General features: G+C 41.6%; 1 protein-coding gene across 3 annotated transcripts in view; it reads left to right on the forward strand.

Annotated features, from left to right (window-relative positions):
* Positions 1 to 133: 133 nt before the first annotated feature.
* Positions 134 to 26,998, forward strand: part of NUMA1 (nuclear mitotic apparatus protein 1) — a 66,306-nt gene continuing 39,441 nt past the window's right edge. The window contains exon 1 of one of the 3 annotated variants that reach the window (XM_034666409.1): positions 134 to 219. The gene's annotated coding sequence lies outside the window, so the exon portion shown is untranslated. The other 2 variants (XM_034666408.1, XM_034666411.1) reach the window with 2 other exon arrangements.

The following is a 26,998-nucleotide window of genomic DNA, read 5'->3' on the forward strand; positions in this document are numbered from 1 at the left end:
GCGACACCCCTGCTCTCTTCCCAGTGGTCCTCACACTTCCTTTTCCCGGGTCCTCAAGCGTGCCCTTGCGTGAGACTCCAACCGACCGGGGCCAATCAGAGGGTGGCGCGAGGGGGCGGGGCCATAGTTTAAACTAATTGTGCGCTCAGCGCGCTGGCGCGAGCTCGCACCAAAGACGATCCTGAGGAAGCGTGAGGCGGAGCGGGAGCGCGCGGCCAGGTAACCGGCGCGGGCCCGCGGCTGGCGTTCGGTCTGGGCGCCCGCAGGGATGCCCGGGCCTAAAGGGGGTGCTGGAGAGGCGGGTGCGAACGGAAGGCCTCCTTCATAATCTACTCTGGGGAGAATCTATCGGGGGTAAGGTTTGAGAGGAGGGGGGCATTCGCGGGGGGGAGGTGTCGGCGTGCCTAGGGGGAGGGTCTGTTTGGGGGCGTGTCTGTGGAATTCTGTCTACGACCCGGGCGGGGGGGGGGGCAGTTAGTGCGTGTTCCTGAAATGCTTGCAATCCAGAAGTCCCAGGGAAGTCTCCGCCTATTATTGTTAACAATAGCAGTAGTAGTACTAGTAGTAAACATTTTCCGAGCACCGGCTACGTTTCAGACATTGTGCCACACCCTTTACAAGGATCATTTTTTAAATATTCCTAATTGTCCTATTATTACAGGTGGGGAAACGGAGGTATTTTATAATGTGTACTTGGTCAGGATTACATAGCTAGTGCATGGTTGGCTTAAATAAGGGGGGGGTAAGGGACTGTGTGGGGGTGCGCGTTGTCTTCGACGAGTCACCTAATTTATTTTGAGCCTCACTTTCCATACGTGAACAATGAACTTAACCTGCCTTACCTACTTCTTGGGGTTGTTCTGAGAGTCAAATCAGTTAAGTTGTTTCATGGAAGCATCTTGGAATGTACAAATATATGACTGTAAGTTACTGTGTGAAGGTTGTGGGTGGGAAAGAGCGTTAACTGGCTTGATGTTGCCTCCTCTGGGTGTCCTCCCTCGCTTATGCCCCAGGGGAGTGCTGCTCATCTGGTATTGGAAGAGTGTGTGCATGTTTGCCCTTCTAGATAGAGACAGTGTCTTTTGTCCCCGTGTCCTGATGCCTAGGCAGGTATGAGTGAAACATGTCGTGTCTATTAACGTGTGCTTTGAAATGAATGAGCTTTCGTGGACTGAAAGGAAATAGGAGTCTGGCTTTCCCATATTCATTTAGTGGCTTTTGAACCTCTGTATTCTATCTCTTTTTTTTTTTTTTTAAAGATTTTATTTATTTATTCGGCAGAGATAGAGACAGCCAGAGAGAGAGGGAACACAAGCAGGGGGAGTGGGAGAGGAAGAAGCAGGCTCATAGCTGAAGAGCCTGATGTGGGGCTCGATCCCAGAACGCCGGGATCACGCCCTGAGCCGAAGGCAGACGCTTAACCGCTGTGCCACCCAGGCGCCCCTGTATTCTATCTCTTTGCCTGGAATCGCACTGCCTTCTAAAAATGTGATATTTACGTGCTTTAATCCATGTTTCCCTCTCTCTGGTGTGTGTTGTTGTGTTGCCCTGTATTTCCAAAGTTCTGGAATGTCAAGTGTGTTACTCTGTGATAGGCAGAAACCTTGATGATAAGGGAATTGTGGCTACCTTGTGGAGGTCTTTAATGCTGTGAATATATGGGAACCCAGAGGGAACATTCAGACCACGTAATGTAGCTTTTCATCGGCAGGGATGAGTGTATTTGTTCCCTCCCTCTCTGTTCCTGTATGGTTCTCTTTGTAGAGGAAGAAGCTCATAATTCTCTGTAAAATCTTCCAAAGTACTCTTTTCTTGGCCCAAGTTCAAGCAAATGAAGACTAATTGTAATGCCCGATTCTTAATCTAATGCCAAAGGTGTACTCCCCCAAGCTAGAAGATCTTACCTGAAAGCTCATATAAAAAAAATTTCTATTTAGAATGTTCCTTTTTATTTATGAAATATGGAAGTGAGAAGAATGCCTTAGAATTAGTACTTGAGTTCTAGAACAGTTAGGATGGGGGAGAGCCCTGCCACAGGTGGCTAAACAGAGCTGATTGGGGGGAATGTTTTGACAGCTGTGTCTAATTGATAACACCTTATGGTCAGTAAGTATGTTGGGGGTCATTTATTTCAGCCTCTTATCCGGTGTTACACTAAACGTAGCAGAAGGTGTTGTCCGAAATTAAAATGAGCACTTCCAATGATGAGACTGCTCCCAAAGGCAGTCCATTTCAATATTGAAGAATTCTAAGTAATAGTAATTGTTTTTGTATTCTAACAGTATAATGTTTTGTACTGTCAGTGATTAATTTCATTTTACCCTTATATACTTACTGTTTGTTTTTTTTCACCATTCTTTCTTGCATTTTATTCCTTTTGTGTTAAGTAGATGAATATATACTTCAGCTGTTTCCTTCAGTGAGGGTCGGTTAGTGGTAAACACTCTGTCGAAACATCTTTATTTCCTCTTCAGTATTGATAGTTTAGCTGGGTACTGAGCTTCCAATTATTTTCTCTCAGCACTTTGAAAATGTTATTTTACTGAAATTCTGGCTTTTTGTTGTTACTTTTGAGAACTGTGCTCTCAATTTAACTATCATTTTGTTGTAGGTAACCTACATTTTTCTGGTTGTTTTGAAGATCTTATTGTTTGTGTTCTACAGTTTCATTACATGGTGTGGATTTAATTGTATCCTACTGGAAGCTTATAGTGATTCCTCAATCTAAGATTTCATACTTTGTATAAATTTTGTAAAAATTCACAGTCATTCCCTTTTTAAATAGTGCCTCTCCCAGATCCCATATTTAACTTATGTTTGGACTTTTTAAATTCTGTCCTCCACATCTCTTCTTATCTTTCATAATTCCATCTCTTTTTGTGTTACCTCTAGGTAATATCTTTAAACCTATCTCCTTGCACACTAATTTACTCTTCAGCTAGAACTAATTTACTTTGTGTGTGTGTATTTTTTTTTAAGGGCGGGAGGGGGAGACGGAGAGAGAGAATCTTAAGCAGACTCCACACACAGTGCAGAGAGCCTGATGAGAGCTCAATCTTATGACCCTGAGCTGAGATCAAGAGTCCATTGCTCAACTGACTAGCCACCGAGGTGCTGTGAGTTCTTATCTTCATTAGCTAACTTTTTCGTTTTTAGAAGTACTCTTTGGTTCATTTTTAAATCTGCCGCTTTGTTTTCCATGGTATCTTGTTTTTATCTCATGTTTTCAATTCATATAATAATTTTATTTTTTTTTTATTTTTATTTTTTTAAAGATTTTATTATTTATTCGACAGAGATAGAGACAGCCAGCGAGAGAGGGAACACAAGCAGGGGGAGTGGGAGAGGAAGAAGCAGGCCCACAGCAGAGGAGCCTGACGTGGGGCTCAATCCCATAACGCCGGGATCACGCCCTGAGCCGAAGGCAGACGCTTAACCGCTGTGCCACCCAGGCGCCCCTCAATTCATATAATAATTTTAAATAAACTTAACTTGTAGTCTCTATCATGTTGTTCAATTTTCTGAAGTTTTTAGGGGTGTAATCCTGCCATTTGTTTTAAGTGACTCTTGTCCATGGTGAATTGTTTCCTCAAGTATGTAGTAGGTTTGGATTGTAAGCTCACATTCAAAGGAGCATCGTCTGTGGTAGTCTTACATAGCTTGGGTTGAGGTCAGTTCTCCCAAGAGCAGTTTATTTATTTATTTATTTATTTTTTCAGTTTTCTTTTAAGTAGACTTTGCTTAGGTGTGATTTATGTCCAATAAACTCTATTTAAAGTAAAAAGTGTTTTGACAGATGTGTACACCTATAAAAAGCTGCCATAATCAAAATATAGAGCAGTTCCATCACTCCCCAGAGTTTCTGCTTGCTTCTTTACAGTCCATGTTTCCCTTCACCTTGGCTCAGGAACTTTTTTTTTTCTTTTTTCTTTTTTCTTTTTTTTTTTAGATTTTATTAGAGAGAGAGAGAAGGAGTAGGGGGAGGGGCAGAGGGAGAGGAAGAAGCAGACTTCCCGCCGAGCAGGGAGCCCAACATGGGGCTCCATCCTGGGACTCCGGGATCATGACCTCAGCCAAAGGCAGATGCTTAACTGACTGAGCCACCCAGGCACCCCACTCAGGAGCTATTGTAGATTAATTTGCATTTCCTAGAATTTCATGTAAGTTAAATCATATAGTGTGTATTCTTGGGCCTAGTTTCTTTCACATAGCATAATGCATGTAAGATTTATCCATTTAGTTACATATATCAGTAATTTGCTTTCTTTTGCTACATAGTATTCTGTTGTATAGTTATATCATGTAATTTTGTTTATTATTCACTGTTGATGGACTTTTTTGGTTTGTTTACAGTTTTTGGCTATTGTGAATAAAATTGCTGTGAGCATTCATACACAAATCTTTGAGCATTTGTGTATTTTTCTTTTCAGAGTGGAATGGCTGGGTTTTATGGCAGTTGTATATTGAACTTTTTAAGAAATTACCAGTTTTCCAAAGTAGTGGTACCATTTTATCAGTATGTGAGAGCTCCATTTGCTTCATATTCGTTTTTTTTTTTTTAAGATTGTGTTTATTTGTATATTTATTTACTGAGAGAGATAGAGCAGGCATGCACGTGCTCTAGCAGGGGCAGGGGCAAAGGAAGAGGGAAAAAGAATCTCAAGCAGACTCCGAGAGTGCAGGACTCAATATCACCACCCTGAGATCATGATCCGAGCTGAAATCAAGAGTCAGACGCTTAACTGACTGAGCCAGCCAGGCGCCCCTTGCTTCATATTCTTACCAACACTTGGTATTGTCACCCTTTTAATATTAGCCATTCTCATGGAGGTGTAGTATCTCATCGTGGTTTTAATTTGCATTTTCCTGATGACTGATGATGTTGAACATCTTTTCACATATTTATTGGCCGTTCACTGTGTCTCCTGGAGAACTTTGTGGTTGCTTCTGTTGGGCACTCAAGGCTATTCCCAACCTGGGACCAAAATGTATGCAATTATCTCTACTCATAGATTTCCAGGCCACAAGCTTAGGCCACAAAACAACTATGGTTTTGAATTCCTAGGAGGGTTTTTCTTCCTACTGCACTAGGTGAGCAAGTTAAGCTTCCTTATTTCCCTGTGGACAGATTTTTTTCCCTGGTCGATCTTTTTATTGAATGCCTCAGCCTTTATACAAGGATCTCAGTTTCTCTTTGCAGGCTCAAAATCTGTCTCCTGGACAATGAGGAGATTATAAATTTTTTACACGGCTAGCACAGCTATGCTGTCAGGTCACACTGTTCCTGGGATTTCCCTTACTTTCTTGTGAGCTCAGTTTATCGATGTATCAGTTAGGATCCAATCAGGAAAGTAGAAACCACACATAGCTATTTTAAGCGTGAACTCAATAAATGGAATTAGTTTAAACCCTTGTGGGAGGGCTGAACAAGCAAAAAGGGAATCTTAAAGTTTAACTTTGATGTAATAACTGCATTAAACAGCTACATCATCTAGGACTGAAAAACAAAGGGAGGGAAGGTTGGAGTTATCAGATCCTAGAAGTCTGACGGGATCTGGAGGAGCTACGCCCTGATTCTCTGAGGAGAGGGTGTTGCCTGGTGCTGCTGGTTTCTCAGGTGCTCACAAGAAGGGCCTGGAGGAGCCAGGTTTGGTGAGCTCCGCCCAGCTCGTGCTGGTGCCTCTGAGGGGGTGCAATGAGGCTGGTTCTGGGAGTTTAGAAGTGGGAAGGAACCAAATGCTCTTGTCAGGAAACAGCAAGCCATAGGAAGGAGGAAGTTCCTGCGTTCCATTTTCCCTTTAGCACCTTCTATTGACAGAGTCTAACTGGGAGCCAGCTGGCAAAGGTGAAATGGGGTTGGCGGAGTCCAAGCCCCAATGTCACAGAGCAGAGTATAACAGGGTAGGTGTGGAGCTAAGAGGCAATAACTTAATTGGCACAATCTAAAACGATGTTTATTATATTTTCCCAAGCATTTCCAGGTGTATTTAGTAGGAAGATTTTCAGGTTATTTGATTTATCATATGAACAGTCATAGCAATAGCTAACATTCTTTTTCTTTTCTCAGTATATACTCTGAGCCAAGCACTATTCTAAGCACTTTACATGAACTGCTTCCCAAAGTTCTATGAGGTAAATACTATCATTATTACTATTCTCATTAACAGGCAAGTAAGCTGAGCCACAAATAAATTAAGCAATCTACTTAAAGCCATACAGTTTGTAAGTGGTGGAGTTGGTGTTCTAATCCAAGCATTCTGGGTTCCATAACCCATGTTCTTAATTTCTTTATTATGCTGAAAGTCTTTCCCCATGTCCAACCAAAATCTATCTTCCTGTAATTTCTACTCAGTAGTTCTAGTTTTGTCTTCTTGCGGGAGAACACAGACGTTTTTCTCTTCACCTGCATGACTAGTATGCATATATTTGAAAAAAGTTTTCATGTTCTCCCTGCTAAACATCTGCAGTTCTTCCTTCGCATTTGCCATGATACGACTTTTAGACCTTTCACCACAATTGTTGTGATTCTTCACTGCATGTACTCTGACTTTGCTCTTTAAAGGTGGGGCACAGAATTGTCACACAACCCAAGCCTGCATTGATGTTTTGGGTAGCTCTGTTACATTCATGGTTCATTGAGAGTGTAACAGCCTCTCCTCCACCTCCCACTGTAGGCAGTCTGCTCCTTCCCCTACCCCAAAACAGCCTTTTAAATAAACTGCTGTACCCGGCCTCTACCATCTTGTATTAGTTTGGTTGATTTCTTTTCTTGTGAATGCAAGCCTTTATCTTTAATCTAATTAAATTGTATCGTGTTGCTTTTGGTAACTATTGAGATCTTTTTTTGCCAGAGCAAATCTAAAAACATTGTATTTTCTGTCCTTCACAGTTTATAATTCCAAAGCTTGACAAGCAGGCTTTATATGTTTTCATTCTGTCTTTGGTAAAAATGGTAAAAATCGTAGGTTTGAGAAGCAAGCTCTGTGTTACACCACTATAGATCTTCAGTTGATGGAATTTTGTGGCCGGGGGCGGGGTAGTTTTGATTATTCTTTCTGCTAGATTGGTGGAGGAACTATCTGGAAAGGGCAATATCTTGGCTGTCAATGAGGGGAGGAGAGAGTCAAAGTTAAGGGTTGGCCATTGGGCAGTCAGTCACCCTAATAAGGGACCACTTGGCAGAAGTAAAATGATCTGGTGACTGTAGAAGGGAAAGAGGGCATATTGCACAGCATGCTCCTGGGTTGAGGCCTCTGTTGACAGCTGTGTCAGCTGCCCTTTCTGTCCTATTTAAGGGCTGATTTCTTTGAAGCCAGTGCAGGAAATGCCAGTGATTCAGCCTTGCAGATTTCTTCTGCCTTACTGCAGTTGAGAACTGGTTTATATGGTGAGGAGTAAAGATTGTGTATACTTCAGGCATATTTATTTGACCACTTGGGTGCCATCCTGTGACTGGCCAGCGACACTTGTTCTGCAAGCTATCAAGTTTTTGGTACCCTTTGGCAAGGTAAATGCAATGTGACCCCAGCTCTTGGTCCTTTGTGTGGGTAGCAACTGTATTCTGCCCTGTCAGTGGGCATTTGTCAAGTGTCTCTGACTGCTGGATGGCCTCAGTGAAGGGTGAGGTAATAATAGCTTTTATTATCTACTTTTTTCTCCTTCCTGTGGTGTGATGGTGTGAGTTTGAGGGAAACCTCTTATTCCCTAAGAGTTTGCCATTATACCCCTCGTGAACTGCTGCAAAGTGGATTCTGTCTGGTTGCTGACCTCCAAAGCCTAGTTTCTTTAGGCAGTGAGCAAATACGTAATGAGTACCTGTTTTACCTCTCAAAGAGCTGAGTATATAAAGAAGTGTGTAATACAGGATTTTCCTCCTCACCAACTGTTCAAGCCTACAGATACTTTATAGGAATAATAAATATTTATATACTCTTGTGTAAGTTCAAATTTACTGATATTTTACAAGAAAAATATACTCTTCATCTAGAGTCACCAATTGTGAACATTTTGCTGTATTGCTCTCCTTCATTCTCGGAAACTTTTGACTGTTGCATGTGAACATCATGTTACTTCATCCTAACTATTTCAGCAGTGTTTCCTAAAACAAGACTATCTTCCTATATAACCACAATACAGTTAGCACTCAGGAAATTTAGTATTAATTCAGTACATCCAATGTACAGTACTTGTTCAGACTTCTCAAATTTTCCCAGTGATGTCTTTTATAGACTTCTTTTCAAATCAGCCTTCTTTGAAAGATCACGCTCACGTTTAGTTGCAATGATTTTGTCATGCCCCTTGAACAATTCTCTAACCTCTTAATCTTGATTTTTTTTTTCTGTCATAGTATTGACATCCTTGAAGAATTCAGGTTAGATTTTTGCAGAATAATTTTTTTAAGATTTTATTTGAGAAAGAGAGAGAATCTGAAGCAGACTCACGCTGAGTGCAGAGCCCAGCGCTGGGCTTGATCCCCGAACTGTGAGATCATGACCTGAGCCGAAACCAAGAGTCAGACGCTTAACCGACCGAACCACCCAGGTGCCCCTCCGTTTCAGAGTTTAGAGCTCTCTATCTTCTGTGGTGTTTATACTACTGGGAATCCTAATACTTTAGAGCTCTTGCTTTGGATTCAGAGGTGATGGCCAGCATTTTGCCAGCTGCCTAACCTTGGGAAAGTTCCTTCACTTGGAAGCTAGAAAAAGTATTAATAACTATTTAAGAGGTTATTGTGGGGCGCCTGGTGGCTCAGTTTGATAAGTGTCCGCCTTCGGCTCAGGTCATGATCCCAGGGTCGTGGGATTGAGCCTGGCATCGGGCTCTCTGCTCAGCAGGGAGGCTGCTTCTCCCTCTGCCTGCCTCTCCTCCTGCCTGTTGTGTGCTCTCTCTCTCTCTTTCTCTCTAATAAATAAATAAAATCTTAAAAAAAAAGAGGTTATTGTAATGCTGAAGGTGAAATATTGCATAAATATTTGAATTAATATATTTGAATGCCTTTAGGTGGGGACAACACTCTGGGTTCTGCCATATGTTCCACTGGAGGATCCATTTCTTTTACCTGCCTGACTCCTGAAGGTATTAGAATTTACCACTGCTGGATAACTGAAGGCATGGAAATGAGAGAGGCTCATGCAGAGAGAAGTGGGAAGACTGGCTTGATTAGTTCAGAGTGTACACTGGAATAGTGGGAAATAAGGTTGAATAAATGACTTAAGGCCATATAATGGAGGACTTCAAAAATTAAGCCAGATAGTTTAAGTATGATGCTTTAGGCAGAAGAAAGCCATGGAAGGTTTTTGAGTAGGAGAAACACATTTGGAAATGAGAGTGGTATGGAGCCTCCTGAGGAAGGACCTTTCCTGGTTTGGAGACCAGAATCCTAATAGGGCAGGGCCTTCCCAGTGCTGACCAGAGGGGGTGGGGTGGGGGTGTGGTGTGGTTTGGCAATCTTGCCACAGGAGGCCAGAATTTCTGCCCCAGTGACTCTTCCTGCTCTGCGACTGACTCACCCCGTTGACCTAGGCTGCGTGGCTTCCCTTCCGGTTGCTGTCTGATCTACAGAATGCTGGAGCTTCCCAGGATGATATGAGGCTGAGCTGACCAACAGTGGGTGGGATGGGAGAATGAACAAGCATTCCTGTCCCTTTGCCCCTTCCCTGGGTAGATGCTAATTCTAATCCATACTGCCACGGATCTCTTTATCCAGGCCTGAGGAAGCTGTCCACCAGGAGGTAAGTTCAAGATGGTTCTTGCCCTCTCTGGTTTTTCATAGGTCAGCTTTTTCCTAAACAGAAGCTTTACTCTTTTCTTTTTCCCTGATTCATGTTCTTCATAGTAACCTTCTTTCAGTTACTGGAACAACATGAGTTACTGCAGGAGGTAGGAAAAGAGATTTAATAGACATACTCTTGTGTGTGTGCGGGGGCAGGAGGGTAGGTGTCCAGAGGTTTCATTGACCCCTGCTCTGAGGTAGATTATCCAGAACTCTTGTGAGCTACATACCAAACAATGGCTCATACACACAGGGGCGATTACAGAGAGAGATCCTGGCCATCATTTTTCAGCTACTGGGTTTAGAACCATTGTGGTGTACTTTAGTGTCCCAAGTTATTTTCTTTCCCTTTGAAAGACAGCAGTGAGGAACACAGAAGGGGGAGGACTATGGATTAGGATATGTTTGTGGATTATGCTGGAAGTCAGAGTGACTAGGTTTCTGGTCCTGACTGTTGTAAACCAGCTATGTGACTAGAGACAAATTGCCTAACCTCAGTGGACTGAGTGTTCACATATGTAAAAATGAACAGTTTGGATTATATGATCTGGAAGATTTCTTCCAGGGTCAAAATTTATGATTATATAATGTGTGATTGTTAAGTAATATAATTAGTATGTGACCTATATTGCACATATCTTGTCCCCTCAGTTGTAGTTGTAGGACACTTAACAATAATTGTGAGTTTGTCTTCAAAGTAATTGTGTTCTCAGCCTTTGTATTTATTCTGGTGTTGCTGCCAGTGCTCAGAATATTTTTGGCTTCTAAACCAATCCTTTCACCTCAGAAGTAGCAAATCGTCACTGTGCTTGGTGGATTCAGTTTTTGGAAACAGCCAAAAGATACTGTGAGCCGAAGAGTGAAGCAAGGCAGTACATTTTTTGGTGAAGGATGATGTGTAAATAGTAAGACTTAATTTTTGTGTGTGCCTCACATGGAGTTGACTTTAAAGGCAGTTTCCAAAGGAGTGTTTCATAAATATTTTGAGTGATGGTAATATTGTTAGAATAAGTAAATAAGTTCTTACAGAGACTATTTTGATGGCTGTTTTCATTTGATTTAATAGGATTGAAATGTTTAAAAGGTGTCACTTCCTTTATACTCACTCTGCATATATGCTTGCTTCTAGGCCATGGTGACTAGATAGTGTGAGAAAATTTGCCTTTCTCTTGGTAGTCCTCCCAAATCACAAATGTGATTTGAGCACCAAAAAGGATCGGAACATGCTGCTTTACGACACTGTAGCTGAGGGGGCGTTTGCAGTCCCATCTCCAGAAGACTCAGTCACAAGTTCTTCCTGCTGCAGCACCCACTGTGCGCCAGCATGCTAGAGCCCCTCACACGGTGTGGCCGAAGCAGATAGTTTGGTAGCTGCAGTCTTTTTATGGGAAAGATGATATATCGAGTCACTTCCTTAATTTTTTTTTTTTGGTCAGCAGTTGGATTTGAGAAAGGGTGAGGATGGGCAGGGGTATGGGAAGAGGGAAAGCGGAGAGCCTGTCTTGAATGCATTTGAAATAGGCTGATTGGTGTACCCCGGAATCTGTTCCTGGAAATGGTGGTCTTGTTGATAACTAGTCAGTAAAATAAGGTATTCAGCAGTGTGGTCAAAAGATTCTGTCACTGTATGATCGTTGGCAATTTTTTTCTTACTCTAGGCCTTGTTTTCCTCATTTTGATATTGAAAAAGTTACATGCTATGAGTTCTAGATCTGAAGACAGGTCGGCCTAAGGAGATTTGAGGCGGGAAAGTATCTAGTTGTAAGTTGCTTGACTATTAGATTAGGGGGTAGGGGTGGAATTCCTTTTTAGCCCCTAAGTTATAGTGATTTTGCTTTCTACGTGCTGTCACAGCTGAGTGATCAAACATGAAGCAACTGTTTAATGGGAAGCAGGCACTAGGAGCTTTCTCCTGAAAAACAATCACAGGACATGCTGGTCCTGAGAGAAGTCATTCCCTGGTAGGACCTATTGTTTGAAGGAGTTGGCGGTGAATTTAATCAAAATGGACAGTGTGGATATTGTGATTTAGAAGATTTAGAGACTTAGTTCCCTGTTGTGGTTAATTTCAAGTCTTTCTTTAAAGGGATTCTCTTAATGATTGGTGCAATGGGATTCATTTAGAGAAAAAGCCCCAGGTAACCACAATTAGAAGTTAAATGGCCAAGAGCAGAGCCAGTTGCTGGAGAGAAAGTGGCCTAATCTGTTGCTTTTTGACACTTAGATCCTATAGTGACCCCAAGGAGAGAATAGGCTACTTGGTGAGCTCACTAGGCTGGGAGATTTGGGCGCCAAGCAGAGGAGGAGGTGACCTGTAGAATCCACACCTCTTAATCTCCCTATTCCTCTTCTTTCCCTCAGTGCCCTTTAGTTTTAATTAGGATTGTGTAAACACAGTCAGCTTGCCAGTCCCCTTAAAGCGGCAGGCCCATGACATTTTCTGTTGATCACTCTAGAGGGATTGTCCTCCTTTGACACTTTGGCTTGCTGGCTGCCTCACTGAAGGAATTCATTAGATTAGGGCCAGTTGGCTGTCATTCAGTCAGGCAACATTATTTAGCACCTACTGTGTGCAAGCTGTACTGAAGTGGAGCTGGTAGGTGAATGAGAGGGTTTCTGCCCTCCAGAACCTTAGTCAAGTAAAACATATTTGTAGCTAGTGTAGACCCAAAGAGGAATGGAATAAAGTGTGTAGAGGAACAAGCAATACTGGGAACACGTTGAGGAGAGAACAGTTGTTTTTTAATTGGGAGAACAAGGAGAGCTTCTAAAGAGAGAAGGTATTTGAACCAGGTTATAAAAGGTAAATTAGGCATTCAGTAGGTTTAGAAGATAGAGCATTTTGGAGGAGGTCACAGCACGTTTGGGAAAAGCACAGAGCATGTTTGGGAAAAGTATTCCTGAGATATAAGATATTTTAGAGCTATGAGCTGCAGATAGGGTGGAAAGGAAGTTTGATGGTTGGATCTTAAAGAACTTTAAGTGTCATGTTAAGGGATATGTATTTTATTCTGCATGGAGTTAGCTGTTGAATTTATTTTTTAAGTTTGTTCATTTTTTTTAGTAATCTCTGCACCCAACATAGTGCTTGAACTCACAACCCAGAGATCAAGAGTTGCAAGCTCTTCTGACTGAGCCAGCCAGACGCACCCTGAATTTTTCTTTTTTCTTTTCTTTTTTTTTAAAGAGTCATTTATGAGAGAGACGGAGAGAGAGAACACTGCAGGAGCTGGGGGAGGGGCAGAGGGACAGGGAGAACCAGACTCCCTGCTGAGCAGGGAGCTCTGTGCAGGGCTCCATTCCAGGACCCAGGGATCATGACCTGAGCCGGAGACAGCTGCTCAACTGACTGAGCCACCGAGGCTCCCTGTTCTGTTTTTTTAACTAGGCTCCAGGCCCAGCATCCAGCCCAACGCAAGGCTTGAACTCAGAGCTCTGAGATCAAGACCTGAGCTGAGATCAAGAGTCAGATGCTTAACCAACTGAGCCACCTAGGTGCCTGGCCCCTGAATGTTTTTGATGTGAGGAATAACATGATCCAGTCCATGTTACTTAGGTCTTAGCTGGTTTTCTTTCTTTTTTTAAAAAAAAGATTGATTTATTAGAGAGAGAGCGAGTAGGGGGAAAGGGGCAGAGGGAGAGAGAATCTTAAACAGACTCTGCACTGAGCTTGGGCTCCCTGCATGGCCGGATCCCACGACCCTGATCCCAAGATCAGGGCCTGAGCCAAAACCAAGAGTCAGATGCTTAGCCGACTGTGCCACCCAAGCACCTTGATCTATTTTCTTTAAGTGTAAGGTTTTAGATTTAAGGGTTGAGAAAGTGATGGTCCTGGGTCTTAGAGTATAAGGTTTGTCAGGCGTCTCAATATAACTTGATTCTTCAGTTACATTTACTAAAGCATCTCCAGAAGCAAGAAGGCAGGAAATGATCAGCCTTGTCCCTTTAGACTGAGTTTCTCTACACCCCAAAGATGAAGGTTTTCTTAGGCATATACCTTATGCGGTCCTCTTGCTAGTGGACTGCTTACTTCTGCTAATCCTGTATCCAGTCCTATACAAATTTCTCACAAAGGGTGGACTTTTGATGATACAGTGGAAACTGAAATTTTTTTTTTTTTAAAGATTTTATTTATTTAACAGAGATAGAGACAGCCAGCGAGAGAGGGAACACAAGCAGGGGGAGTGGGAGAGGAAGAAGCAGGTTCATAGCAGAGGAGCCTGATGTGGGGCTCGATCCCACAACGCGGGGATCACGCCCTGAGCCGAAGGCAGACACTTAACCACTGCGCCACCCAGGCACCCCCGAAAATTTTTTTGAATCTGATTGAAAAATAGCATATAGTCATTGTAGGAAACGAGAGAAATACAGGAAAGGATAAAGAAGAAAACTAAAATTATCCATAACCCACCATCTGGAGAAAATCACTTATTCCTATTTTAGTATTTCTTTTCAATGTTTTGTACCTATACGTATTTCTGTTTTGCATAGTCCAAAGTCATATAATACCTATAATTTTATATTCTGCTTCTCAATTACCAGTGTTTTCATTGTATAAATTCATATAAATTTAAAATGTTGCTGAAACTATAAATATTTCTAATGACTATATAATAGTCTATCATAGAGGATTTTTATAGTGCTTTCAGTTTTTTTATTTTAAACATCACTGTAATACTTTTATACAAATTATAGAAGTAATATATATATAGGGGCGCCTGGGTAATGCAGTCGTTAGGCGGCTGCCTTCTGCTCAGGGCGTGATCCTGGCGTTCCGGGATCGAGTCCCATATCGGGTTCCTCCGCTGGGAGCCTGCTTCTTCCTCTCCCACTCCCCCCTGCTTGTGTTCCCTCTCTCGCTGGCTGTCTCTCTGTCACATAAATAAATAAAATCTTAAAAAAAAAAAAAGAAGTAATATATAATATATAACAAATAAGTCCCCTACACTTAACCCTTTATCCTAACCTACTGTATAGAGATAACCATTTTTATTTATTTATTTTTATTTTATTTTTTAGATTTTATTTGTCAGAGAGAGAGTGTGTGTGCACAGGCAAGGGGAGCAGCAGGCAGAGGCAGAAGCAGGCTCCTCGCTGAGCAAGGAGCCCGATATGGGACTCGATTCCAGGACTCTGGGATCATGACCTGAGCTGAAGGCAGACACTTAACCGACTGAGCCACTTGTGTGCCCCATATAAATTTCGTTTAAGATGAGCTTCACTGTCTAAAATAGCCACTGCCAGTTGGACAGTCTCCATTAAGAAACTGTTCTTTAGATGTTCAGTGTAAGTTATTTTGTTTAGACCCAGGTAGCAAATATTTTAGGCTGTGCAGGCTGTGTAGGTGCAACTATAGTTGACCCTTGAACAACATGGGTTTGAACTGCATGAGTCCACTTATAAGGGATTTTTTTAAAAAATAAATACAGTACTGTAAATGTATTTTCTCTTATGATTTTCCTAGTAACATTTTCTTTTCTCTAGCTTTATTGTTTGGTTACAGTATTAATATGTATAACTTATAAGATAGATGTTAATCAGTTGTTTATGTTATCGGTAAGACCTCCAGTTACCAGTGGCTATTAATAGTTAAGTTTTTGGGGTGTTAGAAGTTCTGCGTGGATTTTCAACTGCATAGGGTGGTGGGGGTATTGTGCAGTTTGGTGTCCCTTATCTTTGCATTATTCAAGGATCCACTCTGTTCACCTCTGCAGGTTTGTTGACGTTTAGATAGTGGGAAATATATTAGAAAACATTAGACAGAAGGCCTAGCTGTTCAAAAACTATAGCGTTTTTCTTAATCATTTTATTTATTTTAAAGATTTTATTTCTTTATTAGAGAGAGAGCAAGAGTGCGCACCAGCAGGGGTAGGGGCAGAGGAAGAGGGAGAAGCAGACTTCGTGCTAAGCAGAGACCCTGATGTGGGGCTCCATCCCAGGACCCTAGGGTCATGACCTGAGCTGAAGGCAGACGCTTAACCGACTGAGCCACCCACGCACCCCCAGAGCTTTTTAAAGTATGAGGAATCCATTATATACTTATATGGGAACATGTCAAAGAAATTTTTAAGTGAAAAAGGCAAGTTGAAAAACAAATCATACAATATGATTATAGGTATGTAGACCACACACACTCACACTCTTTGTCTCTTTATTTACATACATGCATATATATACACACACATACACGTATATACACATATATGTATCTCTGTAGCACATGTGTACGCCTGTGCATGCTTAGGAAAGGCTACAACAACTTGTAACAGTGGTCACTATGAGGAGGGGAGTGCCATTGGTGAATGTGGGTTAAGGTTTGGTGAATGGGGAGTTTTACATTTTACTCTATATATTTCTGTATTATAATATTTCATAGTGATAATGTATTCTTTCTCCTTCCCACTTGTTTGGATAGCTGGTGGGCCTATCTGCACTTGCCAGGGAGTGTGACAAAGTAGGATTAATTCCACAAGCCAGCTCTGCCCACATCAGTTGAGTGGGAAGCAGCTGCTGAGACCAGAACAAGGAGCACATGTATTGGGTTGGGGTGGGGGGGGTGGTATACGCAGGTGGCTGGGAGAGGCAGCCAAGATAGGCCATTTCTGATTTACCAACAGCAAGTATCACATGTCATGTCTTGACATTCTCCAAGTTGCTTTGCCCTCCTTTACCACACTGGGCCCTGAGGAAAATTCTATGAGCAAGTAAGGCAGGGATGATGACAAGAAAGGAAGCAATCAAAACATTGGATGACTAGAAAGTGTGTGTATAGAAATTTTTTTCTTTCATTAAAAAAAATATGCACAAGGATATGCATTATGGCATTGTTTGAAATGGTAACGGATTGAAAATAGCCTTGTCCATCAGTAGGAAAATAGGTGAACACATTATGTTATATTTATGTGGACTGTTATACAGCTTTTTAAGAGAATGAGTTAAAATTTTATTTACTGACACTTGGGGGGATGTTCATGATAAATTATTAAGTGAGAAAACAAGTTGCAGAGCAATGTTGAAGTGTAAACCTAGCTTTTTTTAAAATGGAGAATAATAAAAAATCCTCTTAAATACAAAAATATTTTTGTAGTTATGTTTTTGGGGGCATGAATATCTGTTAACATATCTTATCTTGTGAGAGGGCCCAGAGGGAAACGAAAAGGGGCTGAGAGATTACAAATTTGGTTTTTTAAATCTAACTTTGTATTGCTTCATTGGTTTTAGAGAACAAGGAAAATAAACTTGTTCAAGCAAGAGATGAAGTCTCCTATTTTTTCATCTTAACTGATTTTTAAGAGGTGCTTTTAATTTTTTTAGTGAGTTAATGAAGCAGAGAATTACGAAAGTAAAAAATAGAGTTAACATGTAAATCTTCTCCTAGATTGGCGGGGTTGGGGGGGGCGGTATCTGGGTAGTGGAAAGAGTCCCAGGAGTCAGGGAACCAACTTTGTAGTTCTCAGCTTTCTGGTGTGTGAGCTTCAATTTAATAAGGTCACTTAACGACTGTTAAACAGAGCCCCACTCTCTCCATCTCTAAAATGAAGAGCTTGTACCATAGACAGGGATCTCCAAGGTCCTTTCCAGCCCTAACATTCTAGGATCTATGATCCCACAATTGAACTACCTTTTGAGATTAGAACATTGTATTTTATTTATTTTTAAATGCTTTGTTACTGTTGTTGTTTTTACATTTTAACACTCTGAAATTAGGATGCATTTATAATTGGTGGCAGCTTTCAATTGTCATTGGCTATTTTTTCACAGTTTAATTGTCTCTGAAATTGAGATTTCTTGCTATTGTATTGCTAGTATAGGATAGCTGCACTTTCCAGATGTCAATTTTTTTCTTCATTTACTATAATCTTGTCCCCTTCCTGGACTTCCCTTGCTCCTGATCCTGTCAGATTCACTCACATCACTTGGACATTATGGATAGGGACAAGTGGGTGGATATATTATTTGTGTGTGCAAGGATTTTGTGCATCCTTACTTAACTGGTAGGTGCCCATTAGGTACCTGCTGCTCGAGAAGTCAAGTAAATATATATGTAGCCCCGAGACATCCAGCTTGGCTCCCGAATTTTGATTAGTTTATCTTAATTTTGCCTAGTGTTTGCTTTTTAAGTATAACATACATACAGAAAAATGCGTAACATAGCTCATGACTTGTCACAAAGTGAACACACGTGTGTCATTAGTGCTGTTTCAGAAACAGAACATTATCAGCATCCCATTAGCCCTTTCCAGTCATTATCCCCCTGCTGTTTTCTTTTTAAATACAGCGGAAGTGTACATAGTGGTGGTGACTCTTTTGGTTCCTAGGTGGGTGGGTGGCTCATGGTTATCTTGGGGTGAATCTGCTGGAAAGTGCTTCACATTTGGAGCCAGAAGATCAGAGTTGCATTGTGGTCCCATTGTTTTGTAGTTGTGTGACCTTAGGCAAAGTACTTTTCTGAACTTCATTCCTCTTTGATAAAATGAAAACAATGTCTGTTGTGAGGATCATGTGAAATACTTTAAAGATGGGAAACACTGTCAGTGGTAAAAAGCCATACACAAAAGCTAGGCGTTTTTAGTGAGGGAGGTAGAATCCCAAGCATGAGATGATGTGAACTTGACGTAAGGAGAGAAAATGAAGACATTTGATCCCCAAATCCATTCTCTTAACCACCTTCCTTTTAAATTGACATTGGTGTGGTCACTGTCTTTCTGTTAAATTTTCCCCAAATGGAAATAATATAAAGATCCTAAAAGGAATCTCCAGAGATTTGGAATTTCACTCAGAGTCCGTTCACTCAACATGGGTGCCCCTGGAGCTGCACAAGACAGAGGCTTTGGCAGATTAATAAATTTCAATAGCAGATGTAGGCCTACTAAGTAAGCATGATCCTACCATAGACCCTCTTCTGATCATAGTCACGCTGTCCCAAAAGTGACCCAAATCTGTATATCTAGCCCCAAATCATATTTTTCACCAGCTATTGGGTTTTTCTGGTTGTATGTCCGATAGACACCTCATGTCTAAAACCAAACTTTTAAACCACCTGCCTTTATGGCATGATGGTTTAGATTATGAACTTTGGAGTGAGACAGACCTGGGTTTGAATCTTAATTCTGCTACTTATCAGCCTCATGATTTTGGACAGGTTGCTCAACATTTGAAACTTCTATGAAAGAGGGTATTAACAGCACTTGCCTGATAGGGTTGGTTCTAGTGCTCAATGAATGAAGTTATTACTTTTACATTCTTTTTGTTTGTTTTTGGCACACATGATCATCTAATTATTCATTGGAGCTAGGAAATTAGATGTGCGTCTAGAATTTTCCTATTCTTATTCTTCACTTACAATTGATTATCAGGGCCTGTCCTAAGTAATTCTCAAACTATTGCTTCCTCTTTTTAAATTGCTGCTTTATTTCAGACATACATCCCTACTAGCTTGGAACAAGTAATGGTTTTGCACTGCATTCTGCAAAGCTTAATAGAATTACAGAACAAAAAAAAAAATTAAAAAAAAAAAGAATTATAGGACAGACTCAGGAATCAGGTAGAAGCAGGGGGTGGGGGGGGGAGGGCTCCAAACATCCTTTACTTCAAACCATCTGCTTTTATCTGTATCTTGGGTTCTATATGAAGATTGAGTCTGAAGAGGGTTCACTTTTAAAATATAATTTGAAACCTTTCATTCATTTAAAAAGTGTTTATCAAGCACCTTCTATGCGCCAGGCATTGTGCTAAGTTCTAAGAATTCAATGGTGAACACACAATCTGTGATTTTGTGGAACATGTGATACTAGGAGAAAAATTAATGAAATACAGAAAGGCGTAATTAGAAATGATGAGAGCTGTGAAGGAAAGGACTCTGGGGGTATGCATAGTAGGAACTTGACCTAGTATGGAACTAGGAACTAGGTGGTTAAGGAGAGTTTACATGAAGAAGTAACAATTGTTGAGCTGAGATATGAAGGATAAGTTAGAATTAACTAGATGAAGAGGTAGGAAAAAGTTTGGGGTAGAAGGAAGAGCATAGACAGCACTAAACTACATGTGGATATAACCTTCTACCAATGAACTTTCAGCCTCTAACAGCAGCTAGCATTTATTCTCTGTGCTAGGTATTGTGCTAAACACTTTACACATACTGTTTTTTTTTTTTTAAGATTTTATTTATTTATTTGACAGAGAGACAGCCAGTGAGAGAGGGAACACAAAGGGGGAGTGGGAGAGGAAGAAGCAGGCTCCTAGTGGAGAAGCCTTGATGTGGGGCTTGATCCCAGAATGCCAGGATCACGCCCTGAGCCAAAGGCAGACGCTTAATGACTGCGCCACCCAGGCGCCCCTACACATACTGTCTTGTTAAATCTTTACAACGACCCTCTGAGAAAGTACTAGTACTATTCACGTTTTATAGATGGGGCAGCTGGGGACACAGAGGTTAAATAACCTGCCCAAGGTTGCACAGCTAGTAAGCTATAGAGCCAGGATTTTAATTGGGCAGTCTAACTGCAGACCCCATGCTCTTAGTCCTTGTGCTATGTTGCCTTCCTCTTGTTTCTTACCATTCTAGCTTGTACGTCATACAGAGTGGAACATAGATCTGATCTGTGTTCCTCCCCTTTACTCCCTTCCCTTTAGAAACCTTGATTGTTTCCTATCACCTACAGGATAAAATCTGAATTCCGTAGTATGATGTAAGTGCCTCACAATTTAGTACTACTTATCCTCATCATCTGCTACACCTTCCTAAAACTGCATGCCAGTGCTCAAATGTAATAAACTCTGTCTTTGCATATGCTGTTCTCTCTGCCTAGAATGCTCTTTTTTACTTCTCTTTTGGTGAAACCCTACTCATCCTACTCACACTTTAAGTACTCAGCTTAAATGTTATTCCTTGGTAAAGCTTTCGTAAGCATTCATCCTGAGTTAATCAGACCCTCACATGTCCTCTAAAACAGTAACTTCTGTGTTCCTGGTCTGAAATCTTTTCAGCGAGGCAGGAATCCTAGGTCTTTTCCATCCCACACCCCATTCCTTCCCCCACCCCGTTCCTAAGAACTTTGGGTCAGCCTCCACGATGCCTTTCAGGTAACACCGTTCTTCCTCAGTCCTACTACCACTGCACGTGCCACCTCACTCTATTCTGCCTTTGGACTCAACGTTGTGGCAGATTCATCTTTTGGAAAAAAGCACACACGAGTAAGCCATTCTCCTGCTCAGGACACTGCCTTTCTGGTGTGCTTCCTACAAGTCACTGTTCGTTTCCACTAGACTTCCCAGTGTTCTCTCACCTTCCTTTTAGCACTGCCCAAGTCTGTGTTCTTGGCCTTGTATTAAGGTGAGTTATAGGTATGTTTCTTTCTCCACAGGATTGTAAGCCTGTCTAGTTCAGGTTTGAGTCTCCAAATAGTATCTATAGATGTTTATTTCATGTTTATGGTTGAATGTCCCTGGTTGAGTTTCATTAATTCCAAGTAAGGAGTAACCCATCTTATATATTTTGAGGAATCTGTGTTGCAAATAGTGTTTTGGTTTTTTAAAGATTTAGTCCTAAAGGGAAGGAAATTTCAGTTTTAGGAAAATTGCTTGTGAGGAACTCTTCATGAACGTGCTTGCCTCTTAGGGTTCTTTAGGAGGGATTAATTGAGATGTGAGAAATAGCCTTCCTTAAATTCTTGGAGTCTGTTAAAATGTTAGGTCTGTTGTTGTCTGGTTTTGGTTTTTTGGTTTTTTTTGGTTTTTTTTTTGTTTTTTTAAAAGATTTTATTTATTTATTTGACAGAGATAGAGACAGACAGCGAAAGAGGGAACACAAGCAGGTGGAGTGGGAGAGGAAGAAGCAGGCTCATATCGGAGGAGCCTGATGTGGGGCTCGATCCCATAACGCCGGGATCACGCCCTGAGCCGAAGGCAGACGCTTAACCGCCATGCCACCCAGGCGCCCCTGTTTTTTGTTTTTTTAATCATGGCCACATTAGATACATTCCTATTTATTTTGTTAGTAGCATGTTAACAAGTTTGGTTTTTGAGGCAGTCTAGCATCCTATCTAGAAATCCAGCCCTTACTAATATTTGTGTTTGTTCATTTCTTTTTGAAGTTAAAGGCATTGCAGTGTGATAGGAGAAGTGGATTTGGAACCAGAAAGGCAGGGGATTCAGTGCTGTGTAGGAGGTAGAGACAGAAGATAAAACAGAGGGGGTAGGGGGGCGCCTAGGTGGCGCAGTCATTAGGTGTCTGCCTTTGGCTCAGGGCGTGATCCCAGCGTTCTGGGATCGAGTCCCACATCAGGCTCCTCCGCTAGGAGCCTGTTTCTTCCTCTCCCACTCCCCTTGCTTGTGTTCCCTCTCTCACTGGCAGTCTCTCTCTGTCAAATAAATAAATAAAATCTTAAAAAAAAAAAAAGTCAGTTCTGTACCTATAGCAATTGCTAGAGGAAAGAATGATAGCTAATATAAATTTAAAAAAAAAAAACGGTAGGGGGAGAAGGAGAGATGGGAAGGTGAGAGAGGAGGAGAGAAGAGAGAGTCATCTGAGTTTTTTAGCTACTTAAAAGCCTATTTGAAACAAACCAGATCCTGGGCAGAATCTTTATTCTCTAAAATTTATGTTCTGAAATCCCAAGTTGTCTCAAATCAGCAGACCTTGCTCAGACATACAAATAAATTGTAAAATTTCCATCTCAGACAGGAGATAGCAAATCTTCAGCCTAGTTGTCATATATGTTCCAGCATGAATGTAGGGTGGATGACTAGATGACCGTTAAAGTTTCTTTCAACTTTGAGATTCTGTGATTTGTTGACCAGGTCTAGAAAGCTGCTTTTATTTAGGCTCTCTCTCTCTCTCTCTCTTTTTTTTTTTTTTTCATTTTTTAAAATTTTTATTTAGGCTTGTAAGTCCAATGTAATTATAAATTGCACTCTTCTCTGTGGCTTTTATTTATGAAACCTTGTAAATGCCTTGAGTATAATTTCAATTACCTTTCATTGTGCCCTATGCAAAGTTTGTACTACCAGTTTCCAAGGACCACCTCCTATCATCAGGATAAATGAAGCATCCACATGTGCCTTGCTTTGGGGATGGGACCCAGTAGGGTATCAAAGTGCTTGTTTCTAGGAGATTTGCTTTTTTTTTCCCCTGGAAGGGAGGAAGCCCTAACTGGTGAAGTTTTGACCAGATTCTGTGGAGATTAGTTCTATGGCAAAGATTGTTGTTGTTGTTGAGAATGGTATCCTGGAGAAAGAATCATAGGAAATTTTTGAAGGTGCTTTAGATATGATCTATCCAATACCAATACCCTTCTTTTACTGAGACCCAAGCTAGGGCAAGTGACTTGCCTAAAGCCATAAATTTAGTAGGTGATAGATTCAGAACGTAGCTCCAGGGGCTTCCAACACCAAATCTAGGATGTTTGTTTGTTTTTTACCATTGGTGTGGCTGTCTCTAGGAGTAATTGCAAATCTTTACATTGAAACTGTTCCTCCTTCAGTTTCTTTTACTTTTCTCATCATCAGTGCTGTGTTTGTGCGCAAACATTGTGCTAGATACACTGCCTGTAGGGACAGATCCGTTTATTCCCCTGTGACAATGAAACAGGGTGAACAGGTTCTTAGGTGTTTTGTAGAAAGACCTTCTTGAGGGAGAACTGAACGTGGCCTCTTGGATGTTATAATGAATCCTCTCTGGGTTTTGATTTGCCCTCTGCTTTTCTCCCCAGGAAGCTGCAGGCTTACCAACACTGCCTCATTACTCAGCACTACCCTCTGGAGAGGGAGAATGAGACCTGGTAAATAAGCTGGAGGTCAGGGTTCTGAAACAGCAGTCTTTCCCTCCAGCCAGTGGGGTTTCCTCCATCCCTTCCAGTAGATAATTCTTCTTTGCTTACGTCTTCAGAGGAGTTTTGGTCCTTTAATGTTTCTAGAGCTGTTGCATCTTAGGAAAAAAATTCTTTAGTGGTTACTTTTAAAATTAGAACTGTTTGATTGTTTTAATTAAAAAGTTGATTCTGATGAGGAGGTATAGAGGTACAGGGTTTCTTTGAGCCACTGAGAATGTGCTAGCTTTTATTTATTCATTTGATGGTTTATTTAAGAGCAGTAGAGAATAATGTAGCGACCACATAGACAAGTCACTACCTATGTGGCTAAGTCACTTAATTCCTGAGACTCAGATTTTCTCATCTTTAGGATAGAAATAAAACCTATGTAGTTGAGAGGAGAGACCCAGCTGGACTCCAATTTTGGCTCCAACACTTACTAGCTGTGTAGCCTTAGGCAAGTTATTTAATCTTTCTTGGTTTCCTTTTCTGTAAAATAGAGATAGATAATCATAGTATTTGTTATTGTGTCACTGGGTTATTGTGAGGATTAAGCAAAATAAAGCAGGGAAGTGTTTAGCACAGTGCCTGGTGCATACTAAATGCTCATTAAATGTTAGCTACTAATTACAACAGTAACAGCAACGATAGTCTGTAGGTATTTGTGATGCTAGGACATCAGGTGGCAGAGGAAAGACTAGAAGGCATAGGGCAGGGGATCTATAAGAGCATTTTTCCCTGCCCGCTTTCCTAGGGAGAGGGCCTGTAGGGACTGAGAGGCTCTCATTGGGCCTATAGCTTCCTACAGTGAAAGCTTCCCTTCCAGGAGGTTCAGAGGACTTCAGAAGACACTGAGAAGACCAGTCTGGCAGTGTGGAGGGTTTGGGTAAGAGCATAAATAACTCTAGAAGGTAAAACTGAGGCTGGGTCCTGGAGGGCCTTGAAGGCCAGGTGAATTCTTTGTGTTTGAACCACCCTACCCTGGGCCATCTCAGTGGAAATTACTCTCTCTCAGTTTTTCCTTTATACTTTTTAAAATGGTAATACACATTATTATTTTTTAAAGGTAATACTCAGTAAAAGCAGTAACGTTTACATTTTAAACAAAAATAGTTAAACACCCATGCACAGGAGATGTAATACCACCAGACCTTTGGAAAATACCCTGTGTGCTCCACACACATCACGAACCCCTTCCGACCCCTATCCGAATGCTATCTTCAATCTTGTGTTAGTCATTTATTGTTTTCCTTCCTTCCTCTCTCCTTTCTTTTAAAAATGGTTTTACCTATCTTGGTCTTTTGGGGACACTGAACAGGGGCTGTGGAATGAGGCAGGAGCCATGTGGCCTGCCTGTTGCCTAGCTAGGCTGGGAGGAGGCTGGGGAAGTTCTGAGCTGCCACTGGAAGCAAGTGGTGGCACTGTTGTGGGGGAGGGAGAGGCTGGAGAAACTGGCCCGGCTCCTTGGGCTGTCCTGAAGAGCAGGCCCAGGAGCTTGGCAGTTTGGGCTGCGAGGTTCCAGAGGAGAGAGAGTTCAGCCCTTTGAGGCTGCACAGCCGGAAGCTGTTGCCTGGAGTTTAGAGCCTAGGAGGGGGGTGGGAATCTCTTGTATTCTTTTGAGACATAGTATGTGTATCTTTCATGTGCTGGGGAGCTTCAGGGCTGCCGGTGCCAGATGCAGCCAGGACAGTTTTAGCAGGCCTGCCTCCTATTTTCACCTCATACATTTCCTGGAGTGTTGATGGTGCCAGTCATTAAATTATGTTTGCCACTTTGCTCTTCTGTAAAAGCTTTGTTTTTTGCTTTGGCTTGGCTTTCCTGGTCCTTCTTTGAATAAAGAACTTTCCTTTCTACCAATAGCAGTTGCTAACCACAGACTGCAAGTGATACTGGGGGAAAGCTAAGGGCCTGGGAGAAGAAACAGGGTGATGGGGGTCTCTGCAGCAATGGACCTTGGTCTGACCCCCACCACTCACTCCAGTAATTCTCTGGTGCTCAGAGGGTTAAATTTGGAAACCTGCTATCCAGATGTATTTCAGTGAAACAAGAGTCGAGGAGCCCTAATGTGCTAGATACTATGGGAGATCATAGAGAGATAGAACTGGTTATGCCCTTGACATTTACATTCTAGATGTGAGGCAAGACTTCCATGCTTACATAGTTAAGGCAGCACAAGTGCCGAATGTAGAATGTAGACACATTTTTCTGATTACCAATGTAATACATGTTTATTTAGAATAAATTCCAATATAAAAGAAACATATAGTGGAGGAACTCCGCCACAGTCTAACTCCTCCCTTAGATAACCACTGATACCTGTGAAGGAATATTTATTTGAGGAGTTGAAATTTGAACTGGACCTTAAAGTGAAATTCAGAGAGGCAGACTGATAGAAGGAAAGCAAGCATCCTGAGGATCCAAGCTCCCACTCCAGGCAGTAGCACCCCTGCTAGCTTCCTTGACAGACAGCCAGCTTTTGCTTGGATACCTTGGTGACTAGGTGCCAGAATGCCCAGAATAGGAATTAACCTTTGTTAAGCAACCACCTTGTGCCTTATGTGCTAGTCAGTGTGTTGGGCCCCTTATAGATGTTATGGGATTAATCCTCATTATAACCTTATAAAATAGATATCTTTATTTCTGCTTTACAAATAGGAATACTGAGGTATTCCAAATAGGAATACCCTGCCAGGGTCACACAGCAGCAAGTGGTATAGAATTCTGCCACTCACTAGTTGTGTGATCTTGGGCAAATTATTTCATTTTTGTGGCTCAGTTTCCTCCTCTGTAGAGTTGAGTGGTAACAGTACCTGCTTCACCAAGGGAGTTTTTCAGATTAATGAGTTAATACATATTAGGTCAGCAGAACAGGGTGTGCATGGCACATAGTATGCACTCAGTAAGCAATAGCTGCTATTTTTTATACCTTGTTTTCTCTCTTATTCTAACATAATCTGTATCATCTCCTCACTTCTATATATGGCCTGTCTGCCCAACCATCCTCCACACTTTCCTGTCCTTTACAATTTCTCCCCTTGCTTTCAGCCATTCCCTCATCTTTATCCTGTCTCCACAGCGTCTTGTTCCTCTTTCCATTCTCTCTCATTTTCCCCTTTCATGTCCTCATTACCTGTCTTCTGTTGTGGCAGCCTGCTGACCTGCCTCCCTGCTGTTAGTCTCCTTCTTTTATATATTAGAATAATTTCTGAAAGTATGGTTCTCACTGTACCACATCTCTGTGTTAAAAACAAACAACGAAGTAAACATTCAAATCTTTATTTGATTTCTTGGTTTCAAGTTCAGGATTCTCCAACTCTGACCCCACCTCACAACTTAAAATTCTGTTCCCAGACTACTTCCACAGTCTTCTCTGCTTTCCCTTCTTCCCCACTCTTCTATTTCTGTCTGGGGAAATGTT

This window comes from Ailuropoda melanoleuca, chromosome 8 (genome assembly GCF_002007445.2).
Source record: "Ailuropoda melanoleuca isolate Jingjing chromosome 8, ASM200744v2, whole genome shotgun sequence".
Taxonomy (NCBI): Eukaryota; Metazoa; Chordata; class Mammalia; order Carnivora; family Ursidae; genus Ailuropoda; species Ailuropoda melanoleuca.